Below are 14,136 nucleotides of genomic sequence, written 5' to 3' on the forward strand. Positions count from 1 at the left end.
AGAGGTTACACACAAAAGATTAAAAACAAAATATAACAAAACACAGAAAGACTACAAGAGTTAAGAAATAAAAGGCCATATTATTTGTTCTAATGAGGGTGCTGGCGATAGCAGTCTGGTAGAAAGAGAGTAATAGAAGGTGATTTTGACACATTTAACTTAGGAAATTCAAATGGAGTTATTTTACAAGGAGCAGCAAATATGAACCCAGAGTCACAGCGAGACATCAATGACTAAAATTCTTCAAGGGACTCTAAAGAGAACCAGGGCTTGAACCATACAGTTCAATGCTAATGGGCCATCAGATTGAAAAGGTCCCTTAAGGGGAGTGGAATAATTAATAAGAAAGCCACAAAAATATGAAAAATTGTCTCTCTGAGATCAGAGAGAGGTCAAGTAAAAGAGTGTTAACTATATGAGGGGTCTTTGGTTTTCTGATAGTTTTGTTGCATCTGGATTCCTCTGGTTATAGGACACAGTAGTGACTATTGATTGCCTATCTAATATTAATTCATTCAATTTTGTACACTAATAGAATTCCAGTCTTCTTGGTGGTGGCAGTGTGCTCAGTTAAAAAGTTACATTTTCCAGCCTTCTTTGAAGCTAAAGCCGGCCATGTGACATGGCTCTGGCCTAAGAGATACATGCAGAAGTCATCAGGTGTGGCGTCTTGTAAAACTCTTTAAAAATGGGGTAGGCTTAAAAGGTCATGAACCCTTTAAATTTTTTTTTTTTTTTTTTTTTTGGTCTGAAATGTTGTCATGATACTGGAGAGGTGGGGCAGGGAGAAGGAGCCATCTTGCAATCACAAGGACAAGAGTCATATCCTAAGGCTGTCTGAGTGGAAAGATAGTAGGAACCTGGGATATTGAGGACACTGTAGCTGGTACACTGGTCCTGGTCTCCCTATGCCTGGACTTTTCATAAAGTCACAAAAATAAAATTTTTAATTTTGTTAGGGACCAATTCAGTACAATTAAAATGGTAAAATATTTTTATTAATAATATTGTAACTAGTAACATTTATGATTTTTGAGTGTTTTCCATGTGGAAGGCACAGTGCCCAACACTACATGTATTGTTTAATTTAATCCTTATAATCCCATACAGTCCTATACATTTTGTATTTTATCTCAATTTTATAGATGAGGAAAACAAGATTCAGAGAATGTAAGTAAATTATCCGAAGTTACACAACTAGTACACTTACTAATCTCCCTTCTAAACCCATAAATTAATCTTGAATCAGTAAATATTGACTTCACTTTTGGACTGTTTTGCTCTTAGCCATTTGTTATCCATATCTGCTTGTGATAAAAAGTAATATTTCAAACAAGAATAAGACGAGCATTACTGGTAAATTCTTTGAATGAATATATGACTGGGGAGACTGGTGCCAGTCCACACGTTTTCTGATATGCATTGACTGAAAAAGTTTTCCTCTAAACTATTAAAGACCCCACTAAACTCCTGACATTCTGTAGGGCTCAAATATAAGCCCCTGGTAGTGTCTTTCACTGTTTCGGACTAAAAAAATGAAATTAAATGATTACATAGTTATCATCACTATTTAGAAATGTACATGCACCAGATGTGGACACAACTGCTTCTGTTTCAGAGCTACCTGATCTCTCTCCTGTGGGGATTTCTTGGGTGATGGAGAACAGTCTATTACTGGAACTCATGATGCAGTTCTCCAACAGCACCTTCTGGCTGAACTAATTTAGAAATTTGTAGTAGCCCCAACAAGAGCCGTAGCTAGTGAGATGGAACCACACATGTCACAGAAATTACAGATGCTTCTAGTGCAGGCAGAAACAAGGTACTCTTGATAAAAGGGTCAGCAAAGCAGAGCAAGTGCATATTAAAGAAAACTATCTAATAAATTCAGTTCTAATTTCTGTTCATTCTGGAAAGGGGGGCTACAATAATGCCTATGTCTATTCAAGCACATACACAAATTTATCTTAGAAAGGACCATCAGGCCAGGTGTGGTGGCTCACACCTATAATCCCCACACTTTGGGAGGCTGAGGTGGGTGGATCATGAGGTCAGGAAATTGAGGCCATCCTGGCTAACACGGTGAAACCCCATCTCTCCTAAAAATACAAAAAAATTAGCCGGGCATGGTGGTGGGTGCCTGTAATCCCAGCTACTCAGGAGACTAAGGCAGCAGAATGGCGTGAACCTGGGAGGTGGAGCTTGCAGTGAGCCGAGATTGCGCCATTGCACTCCAGCCTGGGCGACAGAGTGAGAATCCATGTAAAAAAAAAAAAAAAAAAAAAAAAAAAGGGACCATCATAAAAAAGAAGCTGAGTCACTTTGTTGTGAGACATTTGTAATTATTTATATGATCATCATGCTCAACCTCTAGGGCCAGGACACCATAAAGTTAGCAACATTTGTTCATGTCTGCAAAACTGCAATTAATTTCAATTGTAATGTAGCCATAATTGTTGAATATACCCACATTATTTTCTCAAAAGGAGATTTGCGATAGCTGTTGTCTTCATTTTTCAAGTTAGCAAAACCTGTGATGTGCATTGTAAATGCTCCGTATGGCTTCATCACAAAGTAAATACCTTTCCTTATGTGCAAAGAATTTGGCTCACACATGTTGTACAGATATTCATATGGTTAGAGTAATTCAATTGCATGGCAGGGAGACGCAATTCATGGCCATTCCTCTGGTACACTAGGGATTATTCATATACCTTCTTCTCTTTGGGGGGAAGAAAGTGTGAGCCTGAGATCTGATTAAATGTGATTTCTTTATTAGACTCAGGCATGATTCTCTAAATATCCACCTTGCAAATTGGGGAAGCTTTAAAGTGGGTATTTTCTGCTCTCCAAAGATGGTTTCCTGGAAAGGGAAAGAGATTGGAAGGCATTCTGGTATGCCTGTGTTGTAATCAGTAAAGTTAGGCCAGGAAATTCCAGATGTATCTTCATTTCTGCATTTCTTCTTAGAACAATCCATACTGTTGCTTTACACAACACAGATCAGAACTTAAGGCTTTCTTGTAACTGTTCAATTCACATCAGGTATTTTTCTTCCCCAAAAGGATCTTTTGCTGAGGTAATTTCTTTCTGGGACAAAACTTGCTGTGAAATTTTACTTTTCTCTTGTATTAAGTTTGTATAACAAAGTACCACAAACTTAGTGGCTGGAAAAAATACAAATTTATTCTCTTATAACTGGATGTCAGACATTTAAAATCAAGGTGTTGGCAGGGCTAGTTCCTTCTGGAGGCTCCAGTTAAGAATTTGTTTCTTGTCTCTTCCAGCTTCTAGCAGCTGCCAAGCATTCCTTGGCTTATGGCTTCCTCATTCCAGTCTCTGATTTTGTAGTTACGTCACTTTCTCTTCTTTCTGCCCTCCTGTCTTCCTCTTATAAGAACACTTGTGATTACATCAAGTCCACCAGAATAATTCAGGATAATTGACCCATCTCAAGATACTTAGCTTAATCCTATTTGCAAAGTTTCTTTTCTCATCTAGGGTGACATATTTACAGGTTCTAGGGATTGGGGATAGACATTCGTGAGGGTCATTATTCAGCTTATCACACCTGTATAAATAGCTTTTTAGAACATTAAATAGTAGTTTACTGTTTTGAATGACTATAAGTCACCATTTTTCTTATACCACAGACACTTCACATTGTGAATGCTAGACCTGTCTTGAGCTCCAAAATTCCAGGGGATACTGATTTTCCTGTGACTTCCTACTCCAGAATAATGTTACACACAAACTGGAACCATGTTGAACTAACATAGCCATTCTGAGTCCTGGACTTGAGTCTGCTCTTCAAATGACTTCAAGGAGCACTGCATGTGTCAGAATCCTTGGACTCAAACCAACTACATGCTTTCCCATAAAAGTGACCAAGAAGCTGTGGTCAGGAAACCTTGTTGATTTTTAAAGAAGTGTTCTCTAAGAAAAAAGAGGATCTTGGTGATTACAAACTATTTCTTAAAAAGACTTTTGATTTCTTCTCTCAGCTTTGTTTCAACATTGACAATTCTGCACCAGTTACTTGTGATTGTTGTTTTTCTGTTAGATGTCATGTTATGGCTATACTTCACCTCTATTTATTTTCTATAATTTATGGAAAGGAGTGTTATCTAGGCTTTCTCCAGATGTACGGCTGACTGACTGGCCCTCGAGTGGACCTGAGTGGGTTTGTCTTGCTGTCTGTGAAGAGGATTTTTTTTTTTGGGCTCCAGTTTCCTCCTTTGAGGAGGAGGGTTATGGGGTTGGTGTAGACATGGCCTGGGGTGAACTGCTGAAGTGATTGCTGCATCTTATGACTGTAGACTCTTCTTTATTTTTTTAAGAAGTTATGACCTGGTGAGATGTCATAGAGAACTTAAGGAATTTATGACCCATTAAATAGAAACTTTTGCTCTGTTGGAAATATTTGGCAGAAAGCTTCCTGTCACCTCCTCCCACAGAGCTGGAGGGAAAGATCAGTGAGCATGTGTGCCTCAGGCTCCTAGCTCTTGGTCCCCTCTCCCCTCTTTCCTTCCTGCCAGTGACCCTGCTGAGGGCAATCCCTGCCTACAGAGCAGGAGGCCAGCACTGTCCACCTGCTCCTCCTGTGACTAGATGGGAAATCTCAACACAGGGTGCAACACGTAGGAAGTTCATCTATACTTTCATTCTAGACTGTTTTCTAACATATTTTTGGCAGTAAAATAAACCAGATATGGTCTTTTTATTTCCACCTACTAAATCTCAATTGTTTCTAAAGAGAGGGGTTTGATTTATTGGTACCAGAAACCCCAACAGGGAGCACTACAAATTGTTGCACCTAAAAACTCATCTTTCATGTTTAAAACTTAAAAGTGCATCATTTATACATTGCCCCGCTTTCAAAATAAGTGTTTTATTTACACTTCCTCTCACTGTCTCTGTCTCTGTCTCTCTCTCACCTCTCTTGCACCCCATCTCTATCTCTTTCACCTTTCTCTCTCTCCTTAGCTCTTCCCTCCTTCCCCCCTCTCTTTCTCTCTTTCTGTCATACACACACACACACACACACACACACACGGTTTGGTTGGATCATCGGAGCAGTTTCCCCCATGCTGTTCTTGTGATAGTGAGGGAGTTCTCATGTAACCTGATGGTTTAAAAGTGGCACTTGCCCCTTCACTCTCTCTCCCTCCTGCTGCTTTGTGAAGAAGGTGCCTGCTTCTCCTTCACCTTCTGCCATGATTGTACGTTTCCTGAGGGCTCCCTTGCCATGCTGAACTGTGAGTCGATTAGACCTCTTTCCTTTATAAATTACCCAGTCTCAGGCAGTTCTTTATAGCAGTGTGAAAATGGACTAACACGCACACACACACACACACACACACACATACACACACATCCCCCCCCCCCCACAGAGCCCAGAAGCAGAGCTGATGAGTTGAACAATTTAATTATTTTGTATATTAAATTTGTTTTGGTTGCAATCACACCCTTGAGTCTCTAGAAACCCTGAAGAAGAAGTCTTATATGTGCCAGTTGTTCTGGCTCATTCATTCAATTCATTTAATAAATATTGAGCATCTGTAATGCACCAGACACTGTTCTAGGTGCTTGGAATATATTGATGAATTAAAGAGAAAAATATCCCTGCCCTCATGGAGCTTATGTTCTTGCAGAAAGAGACAGACTGCAAACAATACACATAATACATATAAGTGATATGGTCTTTTGCAAGGTGATAAATGCTATAGAGAATAAGAACAGAGAGAGGGTCTTGTACACGGAGAGGGGCAGAGCAGTCCATGGTTGAACAGGGGTCTCTGAAGGTGTGTGTGCAGCAGTGAGGGAAGGGGTGGAAATGCTAATGAAAAGGAAGTCACATGTAAGAAGGGCACAGCAAAAGGGCTTGGTGTGACGTATGGCATCCTTTCATGACAGGAAAAAGTGGGCTGATGCAGGAGCTCATTGTACTCCCCAAACATGTCTGAGACACATACCCTACCACTACTCTAGCCCTTCACTGCTTTTATTCTCCTTATGCCTGAAATGTCCGAAAGCCAATCTGCACTGTGAAGGATGGAGATGGCAGAGGTTATGGGCGTAATAGAAATAATTCAGAATTAGTTTCAAAAGACTTGCACTGTAGCCTTGGGGTTCTGCTTCTAACTACAATGAGACATTGGGCAAGCCACTTAACATTTTGGGTCTCAATTTCTTCATTTGTAAAATGAGAGAGTTAGACATATGATCCCACTTAACTCTCTCCTTCTTGGAGTCCATAGGAGCACATAGGAAAGTGGGGTAGAAATAAGAAGGCAAGAGGAGATGGAGCAAAACAAAGTCAAATAAAACAGGAATGGAGTATTTGGACAAAGGGAGAAAGGGACAAAAAATAATGAAGGAAAAAAGAAGACACATGTAAAAGTAGCCAGGAGGTATTCCAATATAATGCAGATATAACCATAGATAGATGAGCAATTACCTTCTCCCCTTTTACATTTCTGGAAAACTACTTTTGCTGTAGCTTTCCAGCACTGTATGCTGTGAAATACATATAGTGGGTCTTCTTCCTTGTTTTCTGGTGTACAACTCCTAGAATTCTTAGGCTCTCCAAAGTGCTGTCTTTTTGTATGCCAAAGTTGACCAACAGCTTTAGGATGGGGCTGGTCACCAGATAGACAGAGACATATTGTATTTAATATTATATATTAAATACAATATTTAATTTGTAAATTAAATATTTACAAATATTTGGGACTTTCAGCCCCACCCCACTACCTCCTAGGAGAGGAGAGGAGCTGAAGGTCAAGTTGATCACCAATGGCCAATGATTTAATCAATCATATATATGTAATAAAGCCTCCACAGAACCCAAAGAGGACAGGGTTGAGAGAGCTTCTGGATAGCTAAACACAAGGAGGTTCCTGAAGGGTAGCACGCCCAGGGAGGGAATGGAAGCTCCCTGCCCCTTCTCCCATGCCTCTTCATCTGTATCCTTTTTAATATCCTTCATAATAAGTTGGTAAATGTAAGTGAGTGTTTTCCTGAGTTCTGTGAGCTGCTCTAGTAAATTAGTCAAACCCAAAGAGGGGGTCATGAAAACCCCAACTTAAAGCCAGTCGGTCAGAAGTTCTGAAGGCTCAGGCTTGTGACTGGTGTGTTGGGTGGCAGAAGAGGGGCAGTCTTGGGGACTGATACCCCAATCCGTCAAATCTGACACTATCTATCTACAGGTAGATTTGTTGGAATCACATTGGAAGACATCCAGCTGGTGCCCAATGCTTGGTATGTGGGGAAAAACTGCTATAATTTAGTCATAGAAGTCTGTGCTGATGATTGTTGTCGTGTTGTGGTGTGAGAGCAGGAAAAAAACCCTGTTTGAGAGAATGCTCCTAAAACATGTACATAAAAAGCATCCTGCTCAATTCCCTACAGGAGTGTTCCTTGAATGTGGGTTTCTGGGGTCTCAGATGGAACTTAGAATGCAGGTTTCAGGATCCAGATAAAATTATGGTATTCATTTTTATATTTTAGACATAAAGATTACAGGAGCTTTTCGTTCTTTGGTAACCTATCCACCTTGGATAACACTCTTTTAATGGGAAAATAGGATTCAAACAACGGGGAGCATATTTTATAATTCTGATTGCTTTCTGTGTCTTAATTAATTTTTACATCATCCTAGAGTATATCTGTTTTCAAAGAGATTAACAGTCAGCTTTTGCTTATCTGGCTTACATATTTCATTTTACAGGTTTTTCCTGACAAACTCCTCTCTCCCATGCTTGGCATCTTCCTCCCTCCTGGCCATTTCCCAATTTATTAGCACCAACCTCTGGAGGGAAGATAAGGGAATAAATAAAATATAAATCACTTAATTCCTATAAACTATTGCAAAAACTGGCAAAGGGTAGAGGTTGAAAGCAAAGGCCAAGTAAAGTTTAAGTTACAGACCAGAAGAGATAAAGCTTTTCCTACTTTTCACATTAAAATTGGTCCCACATAGCCATGAGGGCATCTTAAAATATTGATGAGCTCCACATAGCAACTCTAAATAGATAGATAAAGGGATAAAGGATGTAGTTGAAGAAGATGGCCTTGGGAAGGAATACAGCACCACATCTAAAAAAAAGTGAACAGTAAGGGCGGATAATGATAGATACCTATCAAGAGAGGGCAGGGACAACGTTGAGGTACTTCATGCTTGATGGACTCTATTTTCTTCCTTCTGAAAAGGAAGAGACATAGCCATCTTCCTAGGGACAGTGGGGCAGGAGTTGGCTTGTAGAGAATGAGAAGGGTTTGGATCAGCTGGTGTGAAGAGTAGGAAAAGGAGTCAAGTAAAGATACAATAATTGTTAGGTAGTGTTCAAGAATTAGTAAATGCTTATCCACCATAATCAAGTGGGCTTCATCCCTGGGATGCAAAGCTGGTTCAACATATGCAAATCAATAAACATAATCCAGCTTATAAACAGAACCAAAGACAAAAACCACGTGATTATCTCAACAGATGCACAAAAGGCCTTTGACAAAATTCAACAGCCCTTCATGCTAAAAACTCTCAATAAACTAGGTACTGATGGGATGTATCTCAAAATAATAAGAGCTATTTATGACAAACCCACAGCCAATATCATACTGAATGGGCAAAAACTGGAAGCATTCCCTTTGAAAACTGGCATAAGACAGGGATGCCCTCTCTCACCACTCCTATTCAACGTAGTGTTGGAAGTTCTGGCCAGGGCAATCAGGCAGGAGAAAGAAATAAAGGGTATTCAATTAGGAAAAGAGGAAGTCAAATTGTTCCTGTTTGCAGAAGACATGATTGTATATCTAGAAAACCCCATCGTCTCAGCCCAAAATCTCCTTAAGCTGATAAGCAACTTCAGCAAAGTCTCAGGATACAAAATCAATGTGCAAAAATCACAAGCATTCTTATACACCAATAACAGACAAACAGAGCCAAATCATGAGTGAACTCCCATTCACAATTGCTTCAAAGAGAATAAAATACCTAGGAATCCAACTTACAAGGGATGTGAAGGACCTCTTCAAGGAGAATTACAAACCACTGCTCAATGAAATAAAAGAGGACACAAACAAATGGAAGAACATTCCATCCTCATGGATAGGAAGAATTAATATCGTGAAAATGGCCATACTGCCCAAGGTTATTTATAGATTCAATGCCATCCTCATCAAGCTACCAATGACTTTCTTCACAGAATTGGAAAAAACTACTTTAAAGTTCATATGGAACCAAAAAAGAGCCCACATTGCCAAGTCAATCCTAAGCCAAAAGAACAAAGCTGGAGACATCACGCTACCTGACTTCAAACTATATTGCAAGGCTACAGTAACCAAAACAGCAAGATACTGGTACCAAAACAGAGATATAGACTAATGCAACAGAACAGAGCCCTGAGAAGTAATAACACACATCTACAACCATCTGATCTTTGACACACCTGACAAAAACAAGAAATAGGGAAAGGATTCCCTATTTAATAAATGGTGCTGGGAAAACTGACTATCCATATGTAGAAAGCTGAAACTCGATCCCTTCCTTACACCTTACACAAAAATTAATTCAAGATGGATTAAAGACTTACATGTTAGACCTAAAACCACAAAAACCCTAGAAAAAAACCTAGGCAATACCATTCAGGACATAGGCATGGGCAAGGACTTCATGTCTAAAACACCAAAAAGCAATGGCAACGAAAGCCAAAATTGACAAATGGGATCTAATTAAACTAAAGAGCTTCTGCACAACAAAAGAAACTACCAACAGAGTGAACAGGCCACCTACAGAATGAGAGAAAATTTTTGCATTCTACTCATCTGACAAAGGACTAATATCCAGAATCTACAAAGAACTCCAACAAATTTACAAGAAAAAAACAACCCCATCAAAAAGTGGGCAAAGGATATGAACAGACACTTCTCAAAAGAAGATATTTATGCAGCCAACAGACACATGAAAAAATGCTCATCATCACTGGCCATCAGACAAATGCAAATCAAAACCACAATGAGATACCATCTCACACCAGTTAGAATGGGTATCACTAAAAAGTCAGGAAACAACAGGTGTGGAGAGGATGTGGAGAAATAGGAAAAGTTTTACACTGTTGGTGGGACTGTAAACTAGTTCCACCATTGTGGAAGACAGTGTGGCGATTCCTCAAGGATCTAGAACTAGAAATACCATTTGACCCAGCCATCCCATTACTGGGTATATACCCAAAGAATTATAAATCATGCTGCTATAAAGACACATACACACGCATGTTTATTGTGGCACTATTCACAATAGCAAAGACTTGGAACCAACCCAAATGTGCATCAGTGATAGACTGGATTAAGAAAATGTGGCATATATACACCATGGAATACTATGCAGCCATAAAAAGATGAGTTCATATCCTTTGTAGGGATATGGATGAAACTGGAAACCATCATTCTCAGTAAACTATTGCAAGGACAAAAAACCAAACACCGCATGTTCTCATTCATAGGTGGGAATTGAACAATGAGAACACTTGGACACAGGAAGGGGAACATCACATACTGGGGCCTGTCTTGGGGTGGGGAAGGGGGGAGGGACAGCATTAGGAGATATACCTAATGTAAATGACGAGTTAATGGGTGCAGCACACCAACATGGCACATGTATACATATGTAACAAACCTGCATGCTGTGCACATGTACCCTAGAACTTAAAGTATAATAAATAAATAAATAAATAAATAAATAAATAAATAAATAAATAAATTCATGAACACACAAAAAAAAGAATTAGTAGAAATTCCTAAATCTGCAAAAACTATTAGCATAGTTAAGAGATTTTCCGGGGTGCCTTCAGAAGCCTAGGAGCAGGAGTATATAAAAATGAATAGAAGGGCTCATCCCTCATGTGGAATTTTCAGGATGGTTACAGCAGAAGAGTAAGGGAAGACGATGGAGAAGAAACTGATCTGAAGAGATATTATCTGTGTTATTTCATTAAAGCAGCAGCAATTTCTCAATAAAAAAGGTATTCGTTAGACATTGAGTCTAATTTAGAGATGAACGAAGCTTGAAATAGCAGGTTTTCAAAAGTGGCAAAAGCCTATAGTTCTCTCTGGTTCCAGGAATGTTCTTTTCCACTGTACATTGCCTTATGGGAATGAGTGAATTGGAGGTTTTGGTAATATTGTCACTAAAATTATTACATTAACAGTGAGATTAATGCAGGTAGTTGGAGTTGGAAACTAAAATAGGCGGGGGTTGAGGTGTTGGGGAATATATTAAACGTGAAGAGTAGGTTTTGAGGAAACACAGTAGCAGGAACCCATTATAACACTATCCATACATTATAACACTGTGAATAGAGCAGGAGACCCCACTCTCTGAGTGAATTATTTTGTAAGTGGAGACAAGATCCAGGCTGTGGCCAAGACATTGTTATAATGAAATGAAGATGAGAGGCTAGAGAAGCTCCCAGTGGAGGAGAATTACAAGTACTGAAGAGATCATCTACTTAGTGTGGAAGTGACACAAGATGTTGCCTGGAGATTAAGAAAAGAGTGCAAACCAGGTACAAGAATCATCAATGACTGTGGAGACAGATAGAACGGGGTGTGTGATAAACAAGAAGCCACTAGAGAGCAGAAATATAACTCCTGCTTTGTCTGGCCTGACCCTCCCATACACCATGAGCTGGCTGGCCCTTCAAGGTCAGTAATCATCACTTTTAGATTTTCCTATAAAATCCCAGTCACCTTCCACGTCACTTCTTTCTAACATGCACTTTCTCTGAGCTTATTTCAAGTCTACATTAAAACCCTTGGCTCTATGAATCTAACCACATCCATAACTGACACTGGACTTGGCTTTTCTCATATTCAAACTTCAGCTTTTTATTTTTCTAATGAACTCTTATTCATGAGGCTGTCTTTTGTGTCCTCATTGTTTCTTGGGTTAGAAATCCCAGCCATAACTTTTACCCTAAACCACATCCCTGTGTCTTAGAGAGTGGCATATCTGGAAGGCAGGAGCTTCAAAGAACAGCTGGCCTTTCAGTGAAGTGGCAAAACAATATTGGGCTGATTCAGAACAAAGAGTGCCATCTACTGAAAGGCCACTTAGCTGTTTAGTAATTTATTCAGCTGTATGAGTTATCATAAAATAGTCTCACAATAGCATTGTGAAAAACATAAGATGGGAGAAAAGGACATGAAATGTTACCGCCAGGTAATCCTAAAATGTGGTGGTTAGAGGTGGAAGTCAAGGTCCACCCTTACCCACTGAAAAAAGGGTCTCTGAGATTGTTTTCCTTCCTGTGGGATTCTGTGGGAAGTTTCCAATAGAGAATCACCTAGGGGGAAATGGCTTTTTATTACTGAAGATGAATATTTAATAATAATTGTTTGGAGAAATAAAATAGTTCAAAATGACAAAGTAGACCAAAGTGAACTAGGATAAAACAGAAACAAATTATTATATGGAGGCAAGGAATCCTATTCCTGTATGGCAAGATGATGGTACCTGAATTCATAATGTACAGTGGTCCAAGCAGATTGGTTAGAGATCAACAACCACATGCATTTTGCAGGGAATGTCTCTCACCCTGTTGCCACTTTTTTCAGTGCTCCATATGCTAGATTGCAACTACAGATTTAGCCCTTTTGCCCAAAGGCATCTGAACCTGTGAAAAGCCTAGCTGGGGCACTGTCTATTGTTCATTGACAACTTGTCAATTTACTTCCAGGCAAAATAACTCATAAACATGATAAGTAAGGCAGATAAAACAAGAATTCTTTCACACTTTGCAACTTTACTGCAAAAATGGCTTATTTTCCATAAATGTGTGAAATCTCCCCTCTGAATTGTGACTGTGCATTGAACTTTAAAACTGTTTAGAAACAGCACAAGCATTTCACAATTCCTGTCTGTAATAAGATGAATGTTAAATATTAAACATGCATTAAAAGTGATAAAATAAAAGATTTTCAAAGGTTCACTAGCATCACCATATTCCTCTTTGATTCTCAGAGTTAATAAAAGTTAAGTTTAACAATACTCTCTAAAAGACAAATGTTTAAACACTATCTTCTAAATTTGACATTTCATATATTTATATTAGCTATTATCAAAACCCTTACGTCAGTTAAAGAAAGATAAACTATATTATTATTAAATTCAAAAGCAGTATGTGGTATGTTAGCATATGTTCATACTGTAATGAAGTGGCTTTTGTTTCTGATATTTATAATCATTCCATTTCTAATGTACTGTTTAAATATTGAAAGCTAATTGTGAATTCTTTTAGGTAAAATATTTTAAGTAGATAATAATTTTGAAATATATTATTCTCTAAGGCAAAGCGGTCTATTTATGTGTAGTTATTTATAAAGTCATACTCTTTAATGAAACCATGTTCCCTGGATTCAATTCCCTGGTAACGGATTTGATTTTAAGCTTCTTGCTTACCGTGATACCATCCCACAGCTACACTTGGCGGCCTCCTGATTTTTCCCAGGTGAACCTCCATAACACCAAACATCCTAATTTTGGACAGACTGAAAATGAAGGGAAAAACGAATGAGATGGGATCCAAACATACAAGACCAGGTTCAGCTTCCTGGGTTTGTTCTTCTTTTGTGACCTTTGCCCCTTAGACATAGCCTAGATTCCCGACATTTCCAGATAGAGGGTTTGAAGGTCCTATTAGCCTTTTCCCCTTATTTCCCCACATTTTCTTGACTTACTGTAGAATATTTATAAACAGGAACACATATGCATCTGTTACATAACAAATGGCTTTTGGGAAATAAGTGAGAGAACACGAGAAAAGAAATTTCAAAGACTGCAAAAAAGGGGAGTACAACAAATCTGTGATAAACAAGGGTGCCTCAAAATAGGACACGTTTTGCAGGAGGCAGGGTCGAATAGTAGAAAGAGCCCAGAACTAGGGGGCCAGGGACCTGGGTTCCAATTACATCATTGGTATTGAAGTTCTGATTCTCGAGGAGTCCATCCAGTTCAGACCTCGGTTTGGATCAGTTTTCCCCTCTTGGGAGAAAGAGGACAGTGCTGGCTGGGCTCCAGATCCCTTACTGATTTTTTTTTTCCTTTTGAACACAGGGATTTCCTGTAAGATTTTAAAT

General features: G+C 39.0%; 1 long non-coding RNA gene across 1 annotated transcript in view; it reads right to left on the reverse strand.

Moving 5' to 3' along the window:
• Positions 1-13,540, reverse strand: part of LOC116470380 (uncharacterized) — a 42,668-nt gene extending 29,128 nt beyond the window's left edge. Inside the window, exon 1 of the long non-coding RNA XR_004248599.1 lies at positions 13,460-13,540. This is a non-coding gene — a long non-coding RNA (uncharacterized LOC116470380). The remainder of the gene's footprint in view (positions 1-13,459) is intronic.
• Positions 13,541-14,136: the final 596 nt, after the last annotated feature.

The sequence above is a fragment of the Hylobates moloch genome, unplaced genomic scaffold, assembly GCF_009828535.3.
Source record: "Hylobates moloch isolate HMO894 unplaced genomic scaffold, HMol_V3 SCAFFOLD_6, whole genome shotgun sequence".
Taxonomy (NCBI): Eukaryota; Metazoa; Chordata; class Mammalia; order Primates; family Hylobatidae; genus Hylobates; species Hylobates moloch.